This window comes from Martes martes, assembly GCF_963455335.1.
Source record: "Martes martes genome assembly, chromosome: 4".
In the NCBI taxonomy this organism is placed as follows: domain Eukaryota; kingdom Metazoa; phylum Chordata; class Mammalia; order Carnivora; family Mustelidae; genus Martes; species Martes martes.
Genome location: NC_137891.1, coordinates 153239510 through 153262499, shown reverse-complemented (window position 1 = coordinate 153262499; position 22990 = coordinate 153239510). Strand labels below are relative to the sequence as shown.

At 40.6% G+C, this 22990-nt stretch overlaps 1 protein-coding gene and 1 pseudogene across 3 annotated transcripts in view; both read right to left on the bottom strand.

Annotated features, from left to right (window-relative positions):
• AGBL4 (AGBL carboxypeptidase 4) overlaps positions 1 to 22990 on the bottom strand; it is a gene marked incomplete at both ends in the record, with an annotated part of 1559236 nt that overhangs the window by 478530 nt on the left and 1057716 nt on the right. The window lies entirely within an intron of this gene.
• LOC308340635 (mitochondrial carrier homolog 2-like) lies at positions 21785 to 22694 on the bottom strand (annotated as a pseudogene). Its single transcript has one exon. The product of its transcript is annotated as a mitochondrial carrier homolog 2-like (transcript).

Sequence of the window (22990 nt, the reverse complement as noted above, 5' to 3'; positions counted from 1 at the left end):
ATTAACTTTCTTTGTTATAGAAGCCTGTGTTCACAATTACTAAGATATAGGGACACACACTTGAGAAGACAACTGCAGAAGAGAAAGCTGAAGGGGGAACATGCAGCTGCCTGAAGATCTTTCCATGGCTCTTCTGAAGTGGGGGGGAAGGAGGGGTGCACCGGACAGAACTAAGACAGGTACATGACTGGGACCTAGAGATAGAGTTCATTCCCATAGAAATAGGAGTATACTTTCAGAGTTGTTCTAACACAGAGAGGGATGTCTTTAAAGGTAATGAGTTCCCCATCAGTTTGGGTATGAGAGTAAGGACTGGAAGACTTACTGATGAAAATACAATAGATAGAGCTCAAGCTTTGCTGTGAAGTTGAACTACATGACCTTTAAGGTCCCTTCCAACCCTGACAGTCTAGACTACATAGGAAAACAAATCTCATCCAATTAAGAGCCTCAGAAAAGCAAGCAATGACTCACTGATATAGAAGCCTGCTGTGCCTGGAGTTCAATTGCCCTAATAATCATCATCATCACAGAAGTTCTATTGGCTTTTTCCCCCTTTGATTAAAGTCCTCAGAAATACCTTCAGGCTCCCTTCCAAACAAATGGCCCATTACAGAAACTCAATTTTAATCTGATCTCTCCTTCGGTAATTACATTCTTGGTCAGGGGAACAGGACATTCACTTAATGAAGGGGATGCAGCTCAAAGGGTAAGTACTGCAAACGTCCAGAAGTGAAAAGAATGCATTTGGCATGATGTGCTTCCATCAAAGCATGTTAGAAAAATGCTGTGCAGTGTGGAAAAAGCTCCAGTTTGAAAGGCAGGAAGCCTAAGTCCTATCTTGGCCTTGACCCTGACTCACTTTCTCTTTCTCACTAGGTCTCTGCACACCATTCCACCCCCACTGAATCCATATCCCACAAAGCATCCTGAAAGAATACCAAAAATCCAACTGTGATCAAGAATCTATGCTTTAAACCCTCCCCTGAACTCCCACTTTCTTGGGACAAAGTCTAATATGATCTACAAGATTCTCAATCCCTCTTGATCTGGACCCTGCATGTCTGCATTTTCAGCACGAGCAGGGCCCATTCTTTCTGAGCCATGCTTGGCTTCTTTCGGTTCTTGGAAACAGACGCCCCTTCCTCAGTTTGTACATAGCATTACTCTCTGTCAGGAACACTTCTCTGTCTTCCTGTTTCTTTAGTTGACTTCTCCTCATCCTTTGGATCTCAGCTTCTTTTCTATTTTATTTAAAAATCCCTTACACCACATTTATCATTTTCCAAATATTAAGTGCCTTATAAATATTAACTAATTTCATACTCCTCAGAATTCTAGAAGGTGGTATTATTATTATTCCTATTTCACAGATGAGGACACTAAGACCTAAGAAAGTAACTTGCCCAAGGTCACACAGCTAGTAAGTAGCAGGATTTCAACCCAGGCAGTCTGGCTGGAGTCCAGGTTATGAAGCACTGTGCTGTGTTGAAGAATCACTTCCCCAAAGAGACCTCCCTGACCAGGTGATTTCCCTTCTATATAGCCTATTGGCACACATGTCATTCCATTGTGATTAAGTATGTTATGCCATCTTCCCTGCTAGACTGAGATTCCTAGGAAGACAGGAACCCAATTTTTCCTATTCATTATTGTACCTCCAGTCCCAAGCATACAGTAGAAACTCAGTAAATGGCTTTTTACTGAATTAATAAGTATGTGAATTTTCAGTTTTCAAAAATGCAAAGTGAGGAAGTTAATTGTTGTCTACACTTTTCTATTGCTTTGGGTAAGAAAAAGTCCTGAATTCAGATGCTGCCCTTGTACATACTATCATAGTGCAAGTCATTTAAACTATTTGAAACTTTAGCTGTTCCCTTTGTAAAGGAACTAGATTGGATTAGATAGCTTTAGACATTCTTTTAGTTCTGAAATATTTCAGGTGTTTATAACCAATGCATATTTGGGGAGATTATGGAAAATTTTGGTTATATGTGCTTAGTATAATGTTGCCTATTTCTGGACTGGCATGAAATCTTTACTGTATATACCACTAAGTACAGAAAACAATTTTGAAGCTTGGAAGCACAATTAGTTTTTCAGTTGGTGTGAAATGCAGGGAATTTAGGAGTAACAGAAGGCAGGCACAGAAGTGAAAAGAACACAAGACTGAGAGGCAAAAGCTCAGATTTGAGTGTGAGACTGTCCCATACCAACTATATCATCTAGAACACGTCAGTTGATTTATAAGCTCAGATTCTAAATTGGATTAAGTGTATTCCTTATGATTATTTGCTCCAGTTCTTTGAAAAATACCGGTGGAATTTTGATCAGAATGGCATTAAAAGTATAGATTGCTCTAGGCAGTATAGACATTTTGACAATGTTTATTCTTCCGATCCAAGAGCATGGAATGGTCTTCCATCTTTTTGTGTCTTCTTCAATTTCTTTCATGAGTGTTCTGTAGTTCCTTGAGTACAGATCCTTTACCTCTTTGGTTAGGTTTATTCCCAGGTATCTTATGGTTCTTGGTGCTATAGTAAATGGAATCGATTCTCTAATTTCCCTTTCTGTATTTTCATTGTTAGTGTATAAGAAAGACACTGATTTCTGTACACTGACTTTGTATCCTGCCATGTTACTGAATTGCTGTAAGAGTTCTAGTAGTTTGGGGGTGGAGTCTTTTGGATTTTCCATATAAAGTATCATGTCATCTGGGAAGAGAGAGAGTTTGACTTCTTCATTGCCAATTTAGATACCTTTTATTTCTCTTTGTTGTCTGATTGCTGTTGCTAGGACTTCTAATACTATGTTGAACAAGAGTGGCGAGAGTGGGCATCCTTGTCGTGTTCCTGATCTCAACGGCAAGGCTGCAAGCTTTTTCCCATTGAGGATGATATTTGCGATGGGTCTTTCATAGACAGATTTTATGAAGTTCAGGAATGGAATCAGAAGAGACCCCGAATTGCCAAGGAAATGTTGAAAAACAAAAATAAAACTGGCGGCATCACGTTACCTGATTTCAAGCTTTACTACAAAGCTGTGATCACCAAGACAGCATGGTACTGGCATAAAAACAGGCACATAGACCAGTGGAACAGAGTAGAGAGCCCAGATATGGGGCTTGGAATCAAGCCCCACATCGGGCTACCTACTCAGTGGGGAGTCTGCTTCTCCCTCTCCCTCTGCTGCCTTCTCACTTACATGCTCTCTCTCACTCGCTCTCTCAAATAAATGAATAAAATCTTAAAAAAAAAATAAGGAACTCCTGACTTAAGCAGAACAGAGCAAGGGAAAGACAGACATGGTTGACAATCATGGAAAAGATCAGGAGAAGTAGATGTGTAAACAACATTCTATGCAATTCAGAGGCAGAAGTCATAAACACTGATTGAGAATTACAAAGAACCTTCTAGGAGGAGGTAGTATCTGATCTCAGCCTTGAATGATCACCTGGGGTGATTACATTGGGCAGAGTTTGTTAGCCTACTTTGACGGTTGGTTTTCTCTGTCCCTTTCTGGGGCCATGTTCACTGAAAGTTGAAATAATTAACATGGAGTTTCTGTTCTCCAGGCTATGGTGATGCACTTGTTCTATCCATAAAACTAAGGGCTTATTTTCCAATATAATTGATCCCTTAACCTTCAAAGACTCAAACATTCTCTCTACCTTCAAAACAATAGAAAATTAAAAGAACAATTTCTCTTTACCTTCTAAATCTTGGCAACCTAAAATAGGACACTGAAAAAGAGAACATTAAGGTCTCATTGGTTTCAGTTCTCAACAATGTAATGTGTAATTTTTCTCATTGGAATTTCAAGAAATCTTATTATTTAATCTGTTATTTATTCTGTTAAAGTACAGTCTTCCTTAAGAGCAAAGGGATTAATGTTTCAAATTCCAGCACGCTGACCTTTATTCTACATTAAAATGCTTATTTGAAACCACTCTGCCAGGGTTCCCATAAGCCATTTGGTATTGAACATTGAAGGAAGTATAAAGTTTAACTCCCACTTCAGCCAGAAAGCAGGATTTTAGAAGCAAAAATAGGCTTCTGTATTGTGCATGGAAGATGCTTTGAGTTTATGCACAGACCTAGTGAGCAAAGGCTTGGCTGCATTAGGACCAGCCTTCTTTGTTCAGCCCTGATCCAGGTACAGCATGGACTAAAGCAAGGTCACTTACTGCTTACTTCCCTATCATAAAAGCACATACTTTGTCCTACGGCATATAAAAAGGGGAATAAAAACCACAATAAATGAATCAATGAAGCATTAAAAATAAATATGAAGATTTAATATGGGGAGAATTAGAAAAAGAAAAGAGGAGAATGCATATTTATTGACTACCTACTATGTATTAAGTGCTGTATTAGGAGCTTTTTATGTAGCATTATCTGCCAACCACTCTTTGCCTCAGGTAAAAATGACTCTCTCTCTCTCTCTTTCTCTTTCTCTCTCCCTGAACTCCAACAGCACCATACCAGTGACTCTTTCACACCATGGCCCTTCTCATCTGTCATCATAGTTACTCATGTATGAGTCTTGCCTCCCACACTAGACTGGAGATTTTCTTTAAAGACAGATACAACTGATGCCTTAACTATTTCTCCTTCTCCTGAAAGCCAGGATCATATTTAGTACCTAGTACTATTGTTAAATTCTGCTTAAATAATCACTGAGAATCACTTCAGTCCTGTCTGCTCAAAATCTGCCCATCACTCCCATTAGTAATACAGCTCAAACAAGATCCATCACCTGGTTACCTACAAAGCTCTGGGATCCAGATGTGGGCAGACATCCATCTCCCTAGCTTCCCTCTGAGGTTTTGTCTTTTCACTGCATTTGATGAAATTCCGAATTATCTGAATAGTCTAATGAGTCCCTTTTGCCATCATTTAAATTGTGTGTTAATTGGCACCAACTCAAGAGACTAACATCTTTTTTCCTCAGTGTCTCAGGGGCTGGCCTCCATTCAATCTACCTCTCTCACTCAGCATGGCACCCATACCCTTATGTGGGGCCCTTCATATGAAATGATAGCTTTCTTGGCAGAACTCTTATTGTCCTATGTCTGGGATTTTTTTTTTTCACTCTCAATATAAGTTGAACAAATCCAACTGGCAAGAAGCTTGTAGCATTGGGTATATGACGTTCTAAGAAATGGAGTCAGAAAATAAATAATTAAGAGATAAAGTCTTGACTGAGGGTACCCTGTGGCATTACCCATATAATGGGCATATGAGAGGGACGTACTGGAGAGAGTACTAGACTGAGTGGACTGAATGAAATGAAATAACATAAAAAGTATCTCTCATAAAGCTGTCCCAGAGCAGATGCTCCATGAATGAGTCATAGACCTTAATGTGTCATCCCACACAATTTTAAGAAACATCTTACCTATCTCAGACCCAGACTGGGCACTGGGTATATAGTGATGAATTGGAGCCAGCTCTTGCCCAAAATTAGTTCACAATCTAGTAGGGAAGAAGTGTGGCAAAGATTACATTGGGCATAAAGTGCTGGATTACAGGGATGCAGAAAACACCAAGGGGAACAAAAAGGGCCTAACTCTGCCAGAACAGTCAGCAAAGGCTTCAAGTGATGGGGATATTTGATCTGGATCTTTAAGCACGAGTAGGAATTCTTAGAAAAGGGGAGATGGGCCATTTATACAAAAACCTGCAATATACACATGGAGTTTACATTGTCCTTTAAGTGCAATGAGCAGTTTGGAATAGATGGAGGATAGCATGCCAGAAAGAGTTTGGGGCAAGGTGTTTGATGAGCAGTGCTTTTCACTTTGCTGTCTCAATAAACTATTACAGGATTATTAGGAGACATGGGAATGGGCATAGGCAGAGCCAAGACTTGAACCCAGGTCAATACATGGGGAGACATCAGAAAGAGACAAGAAAGGAGGAGATATAGACCATAAGGCACATGTACAAGAAGATTGTGCTATAAGGCAGAAAATGAGCATTTGCTAAGTCTCCTATACACTATGCACTATACTAGGTATTTAACATAAGAGTGTGTAGTTCTCATAACATTAGAAGAGAAATATGGATCATCCTAATTTACTTGTTATGGATAATCCAAACCCATAGCTCTAGAAAATAGGCTTGTTCCCAGAGGAACTTTCCCACAGAACTACCGTGGTTGCTGGTGCCATAGGCAGGAACTTTTCCTGACCTGAGTCCCCAATTCCACCATTCTCTCTGCTCTTTCAGCTCAAGCATTTGTCCCTAGTTCTAGTGCAGCCCTCTGGAGTGAGGATTTCAGGAGTCCCTTTAACTGAGTTGGAGAAAATTAATATGACAAAAATAGGTGAATATTTGAGTATGAAATGCCTGTGAAGATATGACTTGCTTGTGGTATCTTGGGGGTGTCTAGGAAACCTCCACAGAATGTCACTGCAGCAAGATCAGTCTCTTCTTTACTCATCATGGGTTCATTACAGTGCACTTAGCAACGTTGAGCAATGTCCAGGAATTCTAATGAGAAGATGGTTGCAGCAGAGGCAGAAGCTTCTCTAAAGGGCACTGAGAGTCTGAGAGTCTTGATGATCCAGAAAATAATGGGAGAACAGACACGCTTTGAGGAGCCTTTTATTTTACAAAGTTGAAAGGGAGGCAGCTTCACAACACCAAGACAACCCTCCAATTTAAAAAGGTTATAGGCTCCATCTCTCCCACAGAAGATGCTTTCCTGAGTCTCCTCACTTCACTGTCCATACCATATACTCTGCTTATGTCTACCTCTTCTGTATTCCATTTGCTGCTCCCCAACTCCACGCCCTCTGGAAAGTTCTTGCCCCTTCTAGCTACTCAGGCATATTTGAATTGCTTATATTGGGAGGCAGTGCAGAACACTAAGCTGCGAGCTAGGGCAATCAGACCTGCCGTTTTTCTGGGCTTCAGTTTCTTAGTTTGGAAGAATATGGCCTCTAGGTCCCTTACAACTCAAAGAGTTGATTATTCTATCAATGTTTGAAATCTAATTTAAACCCTACACTCTAGTAAGACATCTCTGATTACCTTCTCAACTCTTGTCTTCTCTATATTGTCCTTACTGTTGGGCCAACAGACTTAGACAATATTAAGTGTTCAAAGTCTTGTCTCAAATGTAATAAAAGATGCTGGAGGAAGTGGTCTTCCTTACTCTGTGCTATCCCATCCTTCCTCCCTATCCTCACGTGCCCAAACAGGGTTGAATTTACCTAAATAAATATTTTTAAAATGGAGGGGGAGGGAATACTGCCAACTGTTTTTTCTGGGAGACTGACTGAAATGGCTTCCCGAACCCTAGATCAGCAGTTTCCTGAGTGGACTGGTGGAGAGGGCATTGCAGGCTGGAGAAATAGCAAGAAGTACAAGATAAATATTTTGGACCAAGAGGTAGTCTGTATAATATTATGGTTAAGAGTACGGGCTTTGGAAAAAAAACTTCTTTGGCTTCCAATTCTAGCTTTACCACTTCAATAGCTTAATCCTCTCATGCCTCAGTTTCCCTTTCCGTGAAATGTTGGGGCTACTAATAGTACCTACCTCATAGAATGTTACCAATAAAAGAGTTAGTAAGTATAAAATAATTGGAAGAATGCCTGGGACATTATAAATGTCCAATAAAGGTAAGGCATTATTATATCTGGATCATAAAGTCAGAGGTCAAGGATTAAGAAAATTGAAGCTGAGTGCACTGGCAGGGGCACAATCATGAAGGACTTTGCATAATCTGTAAAGGCATTTAGTTTTTATCCACCAAGATAAATGGAGAATTGAGAATTGAATGGAAAACTAAAGATCAGATTTCGGTCTAGAAGATCCCTGTAAAGCTTGTGGAAAATAGACTGGAGAGAGGTGAGAGCAGAAGCAGAGAGAAAACTTACAGTATTGTTAAAATAATCCAGGAGGGATAATTGCAAGGTTGGAACAGAGCTTCACATTTCCTCAGTGCTAAATGCCTCCAAATGTTATCTCCAAACCTGCCCTGTCCAGGAGCATGGGAAAGTGGGCCAGGTCCCATTGTATGCCTTTTCTTCCAGCAACCTATTCCATGTGCCCTCCCCAGGAAGGGCCAGCCTCCTCATATTATCTATTCCTGCATGTTAGTCACTAACAAAATGCCCCTTCTTCCATGCCTTCTGAAGCTCTAGCTGCCCTGCCAGCCCACATGCAGCCCCATCCTGCAGGGAAGCTCCCTGATTGCTCTGTCGTCCTTCTTTGGAGCTACCTAATCATACATGACCAATACTTCAGGTAGTCTCCAAACTTATCACCCAAGGAGGAGTACTTTTGAGAGCAAAAATGAATAGTGTTAATAATTACATTAAGTTGGTAGACATAAAGAGTGAGATGGGCATGGTCACTCTACTCAGTGGTGTGGAGACACCCTACTTCTCACAGTAGGTTTCTGTTTCTACTACTTCCCTTCAATAGCACAATTTCTAGTTTACAAAACGTTTTACCTTATTATTTCACTGGTCTTAACACTAGCTGTGAGTCTAGGAGGGCAGGAACTATTTCTTTCACCAAAGTGCTTTCCTTAGGTCATCCAATTAGCCAGTGGCTAGGGAAGGACAGAACCTCCTGCCCCACTCTGGGGCCTATTTTAGCCCTTCACTGTGTTGGAATTTTATGGTAATTGATTTCATCCCCTCCGGCTGGCAGTGAAAAAAGGATTATGGCATATATGCCTCAGCCTCCAATCGCTCCCATATCTAAAGCTGAGGGAATGGTAGGGGATTAAGAAAGCTGAATTGAGTGGCTAATAAAGAAACTATCAGAATGTGGCAAAATATCAATTAGTAAATACAATCAACACTCAAGAGATGATTATGAAGTTATCTAGATGGTAGGATTTCAAGTGACTTTTAATTTCTTCCTTATCCTTTTCTATGAAAGCATGTAGTAGTTACATAATTTAATCAGATGCTATTTCCATTTATTTTTTCTTTACAAAGAAAGAAACAACTGTGAGTTCCCAGTGAAAGGTCCAATCTCAGTGGTAAAATGAAACAAAACAAAGCATAGCCTTTTGAGCTAGACCTGAGTTGCTATCTTAATTCCACTCTGTGACCTTGAGCAAGTCATATATGCCTCTGAAGCTCAGTTTTCCAATTGGTAGAAGAGAAAGACCTCACAGAACTGTTGTGAAGATTCCACAGATTCAACAAGCAAGAACCCCAGGTAAGGGCCTGGCTTGTTGGCAGACTCTCAATAACCGTTCATTCCCTTCATGGCGGTGTTATTGATGTAGCCTCCCAAGGCTTCTGACAAGCCTGGCCACCTCCTCTGCTTGCAGCTCTGGAGCCATCAGGGGATGCTGGTGACAGCTGCGCCTCTCAGCATGCGGGCGGGGCTGTCCAGAGACTCTGGGCGCCTAATGTGGGGAGGCAATCCTGTCAGAATCACTGGGGGTTAGTCATCCTGCCTTCAGGGTTTCTGACAGGATGTTTTGATAAAATAAATCTATTTTAAGTGACTGTAATGAAATACTAACCAGTTTCTGAAGGGCTTTTAAAGATGTTTTTAAGAAGTTTCAGATCAAAGGCCCTGGGAAGGCTGACTTCGTGCATTAAATATTTAGTACTGATTCAGTCACTTGAGAGCTAGGCATTTTGACACTGCAAGAGGGAGAAAGCACATTCCAGCTGGGGCCATATTCACATTAAAGACACAGGTTAGGGACTCAGCACCAAGGGGCCTATCTTCTGACTTCTATTGGCTGGAAGATTGGAGGAGGTGACCTTGAAGGCTGCCCACCTAAGGATTCAGGATCTGATAGAATTATTCATGCTCTATGGGGATTGGGCAAGCAGGCCCCTCAGTAAGCCCTGACAGCAGGGATCTGCCTCCCCAGCTGCTGCCACCAGTTTCAGCGCCTGTCACTCTGCACACTGCCACTTAGAGTCTGCCAAGTGCCTGACGCCTGCGACGTGCTTTGCAGTCCAGCTGGGAAACACTGTCCTCTAGCCCACACATGGCTCACAGGGTTCCAGCAGGTGAGGCTCAGTGTGAAGAAGACACTGGCAGAAGGCCACTAACTGTGAGTTAGTGGCATGGCTGGGGCTGGTGTCAAGAACTCCCATGTGACAGTTCCAAGGTCTTTCCAGTATATTACACTGGGTTCAATGACAAACAGTCACCTGCAGGTGGACATAGGAGGAAGAGGAAGAAGTCTAGAATGGGGTATAAGGTAGTGATTCTTAATCTATACTAGGTCATAACCACCTTTGGAAATCTGGTGGAAATTACAAATCCTCTTCCAAAAAAATGCACACATGTATGTATATATATATACCACTTTTGGCATTTAGTGTTGGGTGAATTCAAGCATGTCTTTAAACCCATCCTTAAACCTCAGGTTGCAAACCGTTGGTTTAGGACCATAGTAGATAGAGTCAGCCCAGTACTCATAACTTTGAGTTTCTTGGATGACTTTTAGAAGAGTGGTATGACACAGTGGGAGCATCATTTGGCCTTAGACAAGCCTGAGTTATACCAGTGGTCAGTAGCTTTGCAGTATTAGAAATCAGTATTTCTCTGAACCTCGGTTTCCTATCTTTAACACAAGATAACACTACCTCACAGAGAATTGGGAGTTTAAGTGGTAAATCATTTAGAGCTCCTGGTTTATATCAGGTCTTCAATGGATGAAGGACTTCAATGAAAGTCCCTATCCATCTCTACCTCACTTCTATCTGCCTGCAGAAAAACCCTAATGGATCCCTCCAGCATCAGTTATTCACTCTGGCCCTCTACCATACTACCAAACTTTAGACTCCAGAGGGCAGAGACCATATGTATTATGCTCCCAACTGTTACCTCAGAGTATTGTGATTGGTGTGGTAGGTGCTTAATACCATATGTAGTGAATGAATTCAAAGAACAGATGAATGGAACGGATAGATACACAACAACTTCTAGAGAGGAAGTGGGGCAGCAATTTGAGAAATTATCTTGGAGAAATGGCAAATAATGCTTTTAGTCACCACAGGCCACAGGTGTTTAAGGGTCCCCCAAAAGTAAGGATTTAGGAACTAGGGATTCTGACAAGACAATGTACAGGAAGTTCTGCCTGCTTAGTTCTACTCATTCTTTCATTCTCCTCCACCAATATCATAGGCCTGTCTTTTCCCACATGACAAGCTGAGGAGTGCACCAGGTAAGCAGGAAATCTAGGATGAAGTTACCAGATGGGCCAGTGGGAAGAGGCAAAAGTTCTTAGCCCCTGCCTGACCCGGTCCCAACTCTGATTCTGCAGTCTCTACCTGGAAAATGAGCTATGCTCAGTTTCTAGGCCAATCCTGACAAGGCACAGAGTACAGAAGCAGCTTTAGTCTTTCCTACACGTGGGATCTTGTTGGTGTGGGCCAGAATACACACCTGAGGTGTGCCCTAGATCCTTACACATCACTGGAGTCAGAGCTGGCCGCATGCCTTTCTTGGAATGCAAGGTCAGTCTCAACCTAAACCTGGCAAGCCCCACCTCAGACCCTTACCCTCTCTTTTCCTAGAGACTAGAGCGTGCTTCTAGGTCTCACATAGTGGTGATGGACTAAGAACAAGAGAAGCAGTAAGGCATCACCCACCTAACTTCAAGTACCAGCTACTTGTTTACAAGTTCTTCCTGACATGACTGAACCACATTAGAAATGCATGCAAATTTGCCAAACATACCTGTATGGAATATCCTGGCTGAACTTAACATATTCCTCAGGATCCGCTTTTCCCCAGTGCAGTGGCTCTACCATTCACCAGCTCAAACAAGCCAGACTATTCTCTCTCCCTCACTTATAACATTCGATTTAGTCAATGAATTTTAACTCTTAGATATTTCTTGAATTATCAGCTTTTTATCAGCTCTTTTTCATCTTTCTTACTACTGCCTTACTTGTTAGAACACTCCCTAATAATGCTATCTGCCTTCTAATCCATCTGCTACACAGCAACCAAAGTACACTTAATGTTGAGTAAATTTGATCTGTCACTTTTTTGCCAAAACTTCTACATTGACAATCCTAACACAACCAGAAAGAAAAGAAAAAGACTTAGACTCTTCTTACCATTCTACTTTCTATGTGTGCCTCCTAGGCCTCTTGATCATGTACCTTCAAAACTCTACCCATGACTACTTCACTGGCTCCATGACAGGAGAATAAAAAAAAAAAATGAGCTGTCCCAGTTTGGAACAGACTGTTGTGGGAGACAGTGAGCTCCCCATGCCTCAAGAGGTATGTGCCAAGTCTGGAGAGCCACTTACTGGATGTTGTGGAAAAGCTCTGCCCTTGGATAAAAGACTGGTTATATGCCATATGAGGGCAAAGTCTGTCCTCAAAACTCAATGTAGGAGTTTAAGCAAAAAAGTGACAGGTCAAACTTACTTGTGAGGCTTGCTAGGTGTCTCAGAATAGCACATACCTTGGGGATAATAACATATCCCACTTATTACCTCTATTGCCTCGCCACACTGATATTTGTGTGAGGAGGGCTCATTTCAAGGAAAGTTACTTCTCCTCTGAGACCAGACTGACCCAGTCAGCACAAGTGGAAAGCTATACTGACATTCTTTTCTCTGGTCAACATAGACATTCCAAGTGAATAATTTAGTTTTCCTAAAATAAACCAATGGGAGCCAAGATTGCCAAATGTGGTTGTCTATCTTGATCAAAGTAACCAGGTAAATAATCAAATTCACTCCCTTCTCTAGCAGACATAGCTTTTTAGGCATTCTTTACTAAGTGATGAGAAAGAGACAAAGTCTTAAAAATATAAAAACAAACACTTTGCATTTGTGTACTTCTTTAGAAACGCAATATGCTGTTAAATTATAGTTACCAATTGAGAAACGAATCTGTGCCAGGCAATATGGAAACTGCTTTATAAACCTCATCTTTTTAAATAACAGGCTTTTGAGACAAATTGCTTAGGTTTAGATGCCAAGTCCTAACTCTACCACTTACTAACTGTGTGATTTTAAGCTAGTTAATTAATCTCTCTGTGCTTCAGTTTCCCAATCTATAAAATGGATAGAGTAATAGGTCTCAAAAGGTGTTGTGAGAATTACACAAGCTGTTTATATACCAAGAGCTTAGGTTTCACTGCCTGTGGCACATATAAGTGCTCAATAAATGTTAGCTTTGGTTAATATTACCCCTGACAAATGCCTTGACAACTAAGGATTATTATTCCAAATGTGCAGATGAAGAAATAGGTAGAGAAATATGAAATAATTTGCTTAATTTGGTAATGAATTAGTGGTGAAGCTGAAATTCAAACACTGATCTGACTCTAAAACCTTTACATTTTCTTTCCACGTGAGAGTGTAACATGCTTATTGTTACTACTGTGGCTATTTTTATTACTATCATCATCACCAATACCATTAATAAAAATGCCCTCCATAGGCACAGAACTTTTGAGACTTCAAGAAAATGTAGATACACAAAATTATCAACCCTATGGCCTATACATGACTCCATGGAACTTTAGCTACACTTTCCATCCAAGGACAGGGGCCATCTCTGCGGCACCCTTAACAGGTCATCTGTGTAAGCTGGACTTCAAGAGTTTTGAGAGGAAATAACCAGAAAGGATCACTCCTGGGTAGAGCAGGGCTGTACAGGGTAGAGGCCCCATTATATATGGGAGTCTCCACTATTAAGAAGACCTCAGAGATGGAAACACACCTACCATTCTTCTTGAACACATTTAGGCCCTCAGACTGTACAGAGGAAGGATCCTGGAGGAGGTCTTCCTAGACCTAAGGAAGGGTGGGCCTGAAGGAAGGGCAGCCAAATGAGCTTCACCCACTCAGAGATAACTGTGGAGGAACAGGAGCCCAGAGTAAGAACTAACACCAAGAAAATCTGGAAAGTTGTCTCATCTTTGCTTGTAGGTTCATCTGCTACCTTCTTCCCCAACTCTTTGCCTGCAGGTGTAATAGAGAGCTTTGAAATAGAAAAGGACATATGGTTTTGTTTTGTGGAGCAAAGATATGAAAAAGCTGGAAGGACTGAATCAGCCTCCCCAAGTAGGCTAAAGGCAGGAAGCCCAGAAGAACAAGGGTAGGAACACAGTCACAGAGAAGATGGAGGCAGGCTAGGCCATGAGGCAAGCCAGGAAGGAAGCAAAATCGAGCCCTAAGGGGCAACTTTATCCTGAGAAAGAACCCTGGGCACTCAAGAAGATAAAGCTCTCTTCACCACCATGTCAGCACTTCCATGATCCTATTAGGTCCTCACAATAACAAAGACTAGTCAGTGAAAGAACTCATGCAGAATAGGGGGATACATTTTGAAGTCAGACAGACCTAGGTACAAATCCTGGTTCTACCACTTACTAGCTATGTGAGATAAGCCCTAGTTTCTTCACCTAGGTAAGGTAATAATAACAGTAAGAAACCTATTGTTAGCCCTGAAGGTGAAATGATTACGTGAGAGAAAAACAGAGCCTAACACATGGTGTATGGGGAGAAAATGGTAAATAACACGACTAAACGTGGTCTTCTTTGATGAAATGTAAACAATATGAGATTCCTAATTGGGAAACCTAGGTCATACTCCTAAATACTACAGATTTCTTCACTTCCTTAGCTGGGCAAGGAAGGTGTTAGAAGACAAATCTTTCAGGGTCTTTGTAGGTCTAAATTTCAGATACTAGTAGCACAAGCATCATGAATGGGAGAAAAAGATGGAAACTTTCAACCATCTGTCTCCTCTCCCAACTCCTATAAAATGGCAGCCTGGACAAATAATATCAAGATTGGGTAATATTCTGCTGACCTAGTTAGACAAAGTTAAGAAACTCTTAAATATGTATGAATATTACCAAATGAAAAAGAAGAGTCTGATTCAAGTAGCTGTAATGCATATTAATATCTTATTATTAGCCACTTTAATGTAGGAAATATACTGGAAAATGCCTTTCCTATAAAATACAATTTGGAGAGGAGAATACCTCTATTCTCTTCTCAGCTAATAATTGCCTTTTAATGCCAAACTATGGTAAATAAGTCAGAGGAATCAAATGATATTGGAGGATGAAGTTAAATAATTTAGAAAAAATGAAGGAATACAACACGTAATAAATTAATCCAGTAGAAAGCACAATAGAGAAAACAAGGTAGAATTTTTATGTTTTCATTTTCTGAAATGATATTTCTTTGGGAAGGCAAACAAGAAACTTGAACATTTTCCATAGTTTCCACTTTTAAGAAAGATATGAACTAATATATATATTCAACAAAAATTATTGAGAACTTACTGTGAACCCAGCAACTGTACAGCCACAAAGAGGAATACAACCTATGTCATAGCAGGCATCAGTACTTTATTCCTTTTCATGGACTTTGTGTGAACATACATTTTTTTTTTCTTGAATGTATACCTAGGAGTGGAATTACTGGGCCATAATTCTATGCTTAACATTTTGAGGAACTGCTAAATGTTTTGCAAAGCAGCTGCACCGTTTTATATTCCTATCAGCAATGTATGAGGGTCTCAGTTTCTCCATATCCTCTCCAATACTTGCTATTGTCTTCCTTTTATTTTTTTTAAGATTTTATTTGTTTTTGAGAGAGAGAGAGAGAGCATGTGAGTGGATGAGGAGGGGGGAGGGGGAGGGGCAGAGGGAGAAGCAGACTCCCCAATGATCAGAGAGCCCAATGCGGGACTGCATCCCAGGATCCTGGGATCATGACCTGAGCCTAACATAGATGCTTAACTGACTGAGCCACCCAGGTGCCCCTATCCTTCTTTTATTATCCAGAGGTTGAGATGTGATACTTCATTGAGATTTTAATTTGCATTTCCCCAATGGCAAAAGATGTTAAGTATCTTTTTTTTATGTTGAGTATCCATTTACGTGTTTATTGGCCATTTTTTATCTTCTTTGAGAAATGTCTATTTAGATCCAGTACCCATTCTTAAACTTTGTTTTCTTTTTTGTCTTTTTATTGAATTGTAGGAGCTCTTTCTATGTTCTTGATGCAAGTAAGAATCTGGTAAGAATACCAGATATATGATTTGAAAGTATTTTCTCACATTCTGTAGCTTGTCTTCTTTTTTAATTTTGACACAGTTCAATTTGTATTTTGCTGCTTGTGTTTTTGGTGTCATATCTAAGAAACAATTATTGAGTAACCCATGATCACAAAGATATACTCCTATGTTTTCTTCTAAGAAATTTATAGTGTTACTTCTTACAGATACATCCACATTTCAAGATTGATTTATTTTTTTATTTTATTTTATTTTATTTTTTTGTCAATGACAAAAAGAATAAGGAAGGAAGGAATAAGCAGGAAAAGGAGTAACCAGAGGTTAACAGTGCAGTGTTAGAGTAAAAGAAAGACCAGCAGCATCTTCACTGGGAGAATGATGAACCACAGAGAGGTCCTGGCAGGTAGTACCTGACCTTTCTCATCCCTCCTTCCCCCATGTCCATTAACAGTCCTACAGAGACAAGCAGAGCCTTGGAGAAGGTTACTGCAACTTCAGACACATTGCTGGCTAAAGGATTTCCTGTGAAGTTCAACAGCTTGCTCTGGGAAGGAGCACAGATTCTAGCCAGGGGGCATCAGTCAAATCCCACCTGGATTTTCCAATTCCAACTGCCATGGCATGGGTGACTCATAAGCAACCCTCTTCTTTCCAGACCCTGTGCTTTGTCTCTTCCATGGCCTGTGAACAACATGTCCCATCATATTATTCCCAAGCCATTACTGGTTGGCACAGTCACTAAAAGTAACACAAGGTGAACTTCTTGAAGGTAAGTTTGCACAGTCTGAATCAATTCTGAGGCTAACATCATGTTGCAAGTTGCCTTAAAATCCTACATTTTTGAAACCTTGATATTTTTTTTTAACACTGAAACAATCTCCTTGAATGCTAATAATAGTATTCTAGGAAAATGTCTGGTTCATTTATCAAGTTCCCCTGTAGCAGGACATTTTTGTTAGAAAACGGATAATAATGACTTGCAGCTGATTCTATTTGCTTTTCCCTAGGAGCCTATAAGAAGTCAGCCCTCATGCCTGCCTTTCTCAGTTTCCAGCCACTATCTTTGTGATAATTCTGTCCTTTGAGAATGGCCAAGAGATAGCATCAGAACTAGTTAACAGACAGATTTTATTCTTCCCCTCACCCCTTTTCCTTTTTGTATAAGAGAGGTAATATTTGAGCTCTATCTTGGAGGACTTAATTGGTGAAAGGAGCTCAAATATTACCTCACCTATACAGTTCTTAGGAGTCTTTACCATGTTCCTATAGTTCCTTCCCCCACCTCCTGCCAAAAACCTATTTCTTGGTTTCTTCTAGCAGCAGATCCTTTAAAAAGTTACTTAACCTCTCTATGCCTGTTTCCTCATCAGCAAAACTGGCATAATAGTAATACCTGCTTTGGGCGCCTGGGTGGCTCAGTGGGTTAAAGCCTCTGCCTTCAGCTCAGATCATGATCCCAGGGTCCGGGGATCAAGTCCCGCATCGGGCTCTCTGCTCAGCAGGGAACCTGCTTCCTTCTCTGCCTACTTGTGATCTGTCTGTCAAATAAATAAATAAAATCTTTAAAAAAAATAGTAATACCTGCTTCATAAAGTTGCTGAAGGTGATTAAATGATAATAAAGCAGATAGAATAGTAGTTGACATGGAGTAAGTACTCTAAATGTAAGCTGTTCTCCTTTTTATATGACAAATTGTATACCTTCAGGGAGCTTAGAGTCTGTTAAGGGAAATCAGTATTGCAAATGCATTATATCCAAATATTTACAAACAACTCAGGAGGCACTTTCACATCTGTTATCTAATATCCACTAGAAGTGTCTTGTCATGACAATAACCTAAAGCTAAATCACAGTGCCTAGTTAGCAGATGAAGCTTTGAGGTTATTTGACATGCCAAAGATATAAGTGGCAGAGCCAAAATTAAAAATCCCAATATGTCTCTAGCCCTGATGATCTTCCTACTTAAAACTATAACTGAATAAGGAGTTTCTATGGATATCTTTTGAAGTGAGGGGTGGGGGGACACTAATCTGTGAGGAAAGAGAGGTTAAGTGATGGGCCTGAGGTTACACAGTTAATGAGTGGGAGAGTCAGGATTCTACACCACACAGCTCACATTACTGACTTAGGCATTTAATTTTATTTTCACTGCCTTGTAGGTACTTAGTTAATGTTTGCAGAAAGAACAGACAAATAAGCAAGCTTTGCAGACAGATCTGGGAGTGAGAGGCAGTGGGCTGCGGTGGACAATCGAGGTGTGAGCAGCTGGGCTTCCAGTTAGCGCTGTCCCATTAACTCACTGTGTGACTCAGGAGAGTTACCTTCCCTCTCTGGGCACCAGTGTTTCTAGCTGCAGGAAGAGAAATTTGCAAACACTGTTAACAGCTGAGTCCTTTCTTTATTATTCTTTTTTTATTATGTTATGTTAGTCACTTATTAGTTTTTGATGTGGTATTCCATGATTCATTTGTTTGAGGCCTTTCTTTAAACTAAGTCTATGAGGAAGGCCAGTGAATAGGGCCTGGCATGCATGGCGTGCATGGCAGGGAGGATAAGAGAAGCCAAAGCCCTGACTTCACAGAAGTCCCTCTTTTTCCTTCCTCCTCAATGGCATCTATGGTATTGTTCACAGCCTAAATCCCACCTTAGGGATACAGATAACATGGTTTTAAATTCCAGAAAATTAAGTTTCTTGTTGGGTTTGACATCCTGTGACTCACAGGAAAGAAATGACCTTGTGTCCTAATGTTATATACCTTCTGATTTAACAAAATGGAAATATGGTTTCAGAGAAAGTGACAAAGTATGACCACACCAAGAGGTACCAGGAGGAATTCTGGCTGTAAGAGCATGGCTTCTCATCTGCCCCACTCTTATACATACCCTAAATATAAAAATATTCCCTAAACCTATGAACAGAGGAAAACAGATAGAGAATGAGTAATCAAAAGAGTGACAAGTGTTTTAAAGGGGAAACAGTTTATTATAGACTCATGTAACAGAGGCTGTCAAACTAGTATGGAGAATTGTATATCAGGAAAGAATTCCAGGAGGAAGTGATGTTCAAGCTGGATCCTGAAAGCAGAATAGAAAGTAGCTAGGCAAAGGGCCATCAAGAAGGAACATTCCAGGTACATAGGCAAGTCTGTATACAAGTTAGGAGAGACAATCCATGTCTGATAGAAAGAACGGTAGGGAGGCCAGTGTGGGTAGAACAGAGAGAGCAAAATGACAGGGATAAATGAGACAGGCTGAAAAAGCAGGCAGAGGCCAGATTATGCAGGATCTTATAGACCAAGTTAAGAGTTTGCTATTTTATCTTAACCCACTGAGAGAACAGGGTGTTCAGTGGGTCATTTTCATGGATACTGAAATTATTCAATATAGTGGCAGTGGAGTAGTGGAAAAGACAATTATGGACCAAAGTTCTCCATGATGAGAGAACTGTCCAAGACGACAGCAGATGAAAGCAATAAGGAATGGCAGAGGGTTATATAGACTGATGTCATAAGGCTCAAAATGTCTTTTTATAAAAGGAAGAGGAAAGAATGGCCTAAAAATAGCAATCTGTTAGCAGAAAGGATGTCATCTGCCAAGCTACCTAAGTAGCGTTCAGTGAAAAGTCTACTGTCTCTTGGTTAGGCAGGTACCAGAGGATCAGTGAGGCAATGAGGACAACACAAGGTTAGGAGGAAGGCTGGAACTTTCTGGGAGCCACTATAATGCTGACGTATTTAGGTGAGCAAAATAAACAGCCTACAGGCCTTTTTACCTCACATCTTGTACCTGTTGGCTAAAGAAGCTGTTGTGATTCCCTGAGAGATGCTGATAGTTTGAACTAGGGCACTGGCAGCAGCGATAAGGAACGGATAGATTCTAAGGATATTGAGTTATAGCATCAATCATACTTGGTAACTGTATGCAAGGACTGAATAAAAAGTTAAATAGGACAGGTTTCCGGCACAGGCACCTGGAGCGATGGTGATACATTCACTGGACTAAGAAACTCAGGTCTGGAGCAGGTGTATGGTAATCTGGGTCATTCTCTGCAGCATGAGTAAATCAGGCATGCACCAGCTTGTTTTAGCAGTGGAGAACCAGGGTCAAAATTCCAGGCATCTTTTTTTTTTAATTAAGATTTTATTTATTTGTTTATTTGACAGAGAGCAACAATGAGAGAAGAGAGAGAGAGTGAGCACAAGCAAGGGAACCAGGAGAGGGAGAGGGAGAAGCAGGCTCTCAACTGAGCAGGGAGCCTGATGTGGGGCTCGATCCCAGGACCCTGTGATCATGACCTGAGCTGAAGGCAGATGCTTAACAACTGAGTCACCCAGGTGACCCCAATTCCCAGCATCTTATCTTTAGGGCCTTCCTCACCCAGGGATAAGGTTTGGAATGGATGAGTTACCTGTAGCAGTCGGGTAAGGTAGAAGTCCCTCACCAGATGCTGGAAGGATATATCTGCCTCCAATTAACTGAGACTCTTTTTGGAGGGAATAGCAAAAATTATGCCAAGAGAGTGGTGACTTGTGAAGTGGCCTGCTGGAAGGGAGCCAAAACTACTAAGCTTGTTTAATTTAGAGTGTCTGATCAGGACAAGGTTTGGTGCAGATGGGGGTCCAAAGAACTCTCCTGAGAGGTGGATTAGGGAATGATAATTGAGATTACTAACTTCAAACAATTACTCAATTTAAAACCCAGCCAACAAGATGTAATTATTTTTCATACATTTGTTTGGTCATGTTGCCAGCTGCAATTCCATAATGTTTTACTTCAAAGGGGAAGAAAGAACAATGGGGAAGGAATAGAAAGAATGGAAGGGAGCTACTTTATTTTGAAGTTACCCTGCTGATAAGAATGGTGCTGGCCCTCTCTACTTTCTTTTCTGTATTACTGTCTTCTGTCCTCTGACTTGGCTGTCCATGGTTCCCTTTAGCTACTTTCTGAGATCCTGGCTTTTCTTCACAAGTCCACATAAGGACTATTGTAGAAGCTGCCAGGCTCCATATCTTAAACTCTTCCAATCTCATTATACTTGCCCACTTTGCTCCTAAACTAAGCAGAATTTAACTGAGTTGACTTGGAGGCAGGTAAAACCTTGTTCACTTAGATGGCTTATGTTACTGGAGTTAGTAGCATAATCAAGCTCAAGGACTGATACAGAATTGATTTAAAAAAATGCCAATCCAGGCATTCCAGAGAAGTCTCTGATATATGCATGGATCTCTGTCCTTGGTCTCAGGTTTCAACCTTTTAAACACTTATACATTTCTATTAATGCTTAAAACATATATACTTTTAAAAATCTTAGTGAAGACACTAATAGTACAGATAAGAGAATCCAAGAATCAAAATGATCACAGCAAGCTAGAATGAAAGGTTAAAACCAATAGCAGGACAACTGTAAGGGTTCACAATTATACTTGTAAAATATAGGCTAATGTGTTATTCTGGATTAGATCCTGGGACAGAAAAAGAACATCAGTGGAAAAACTGAGGATAACTGAATATAGTTTTGTAGTTTAGTTAATAGTATCATATCAATGTTAATTTATTTGTTTTGACAAATGCTCCATGGTTGTGTATGATTTGTGTAACATTAGAGGAAACTGTTATCTTTTCAATTTATATTTTATATTATCTTTTCAATTTTTTCCCATTTTCTCAAGATTAAATGATTATTTAAAAAGTGTGCCAAACTATATAGAAATCAACATCCTCTCCCACAATTCTGTGCATCTGGGAGTATAGTAATGTCACTATCCCTACACCACATGTTCAAATTAACATTCTCAGGTCACAACAATAAGTCTTTCCAAAGGGGACCTTCTGGAAAAAGAAATTATTTCCTCAGCCCATATTTCTCTCTTTTTATAGAAGGCACCAGCAATCTATCCAAGAAGTATATATTGTGAAGTAAGGTGGGGATCCACCAGCAAGCCCACAGTTGTTGACAGCCATAAGATTAGAAATAAACACAAAGGGATAGGTCAACATTGGCAAAAAATCCTATGACAGCTCGGGAATAACTCTTCATTTCATACATGGTGGAAACCCCACTGTCCAGTGCAAAGGTACTGTCAAGGTAGGCTGGTGAGTTTCAGAGCCACAAAGAAATTATGTCACCTAGGAGATGAGGAATAAGACTCACAAAAATCCTAGGATGCCCTCTTCCTGATACATGGTTACTATGGAGTCACAAAGTCCACAGTACTTGGATTCTCTGCCAGTGAATTGTACCACAGATCTCAGAGTGATCATGTAGAAGGGATGTGTGATGAGGGTAGCCGCAGAACAAGCCATCGTCTCTTGATTTGTCTCCTTGATAACTTGGTTGAAGGAAGATGTGGCTTCTTTTTGCACATTTTCAGGGCCTATTTCCTCAACCTTCTCACACTACCCGATAAAACTGTAAAATGTTACCATGGACCACAGTTCCAAGGACTCCTGAATATAGTTTTGCAGTTAAGTCTATGAACAACCCATGCTTCCCACTAATGCTAACAAAATGCTGAGCATAACAAAACAGACCAGGGAGCTCACATACTTGTTGCCCAAAAATATTTTGTCCTTTTGTTGGAGGAAGAGGTTTATTTTCTACCTGGATGAGCACTTTCATGTACATGAGTGTCTGGAACACAAAGGTGAGACTGGAGACCAGGAGCACCTGACTAGCGGTGTTTGCCATGATGGCACCTGCAGATGGTCAACTTGTTTTTTTTATAAATCTAAAATTATTTAAAAAGGTGTGCCTGGGTGGCTCAGTGGGTTAAGCCTCTGCCTTTGGCTCAGGTCATGATCTCAGGGTCCTGGGATTGAGTCCCACATCGGGCTCTCTGCTCAGCAGGAAGCCTGCTTCCGCCCCCCCCCCGCCCCCCCGCCCCCGTCTCTCTGCCTAGTTGTGATCTCTGTCAAATAAATAAATAAAATCTTTTAAAAAATATTTAAAAATATAAGGTTTATTTTAAAAAATCAGAGGAATTA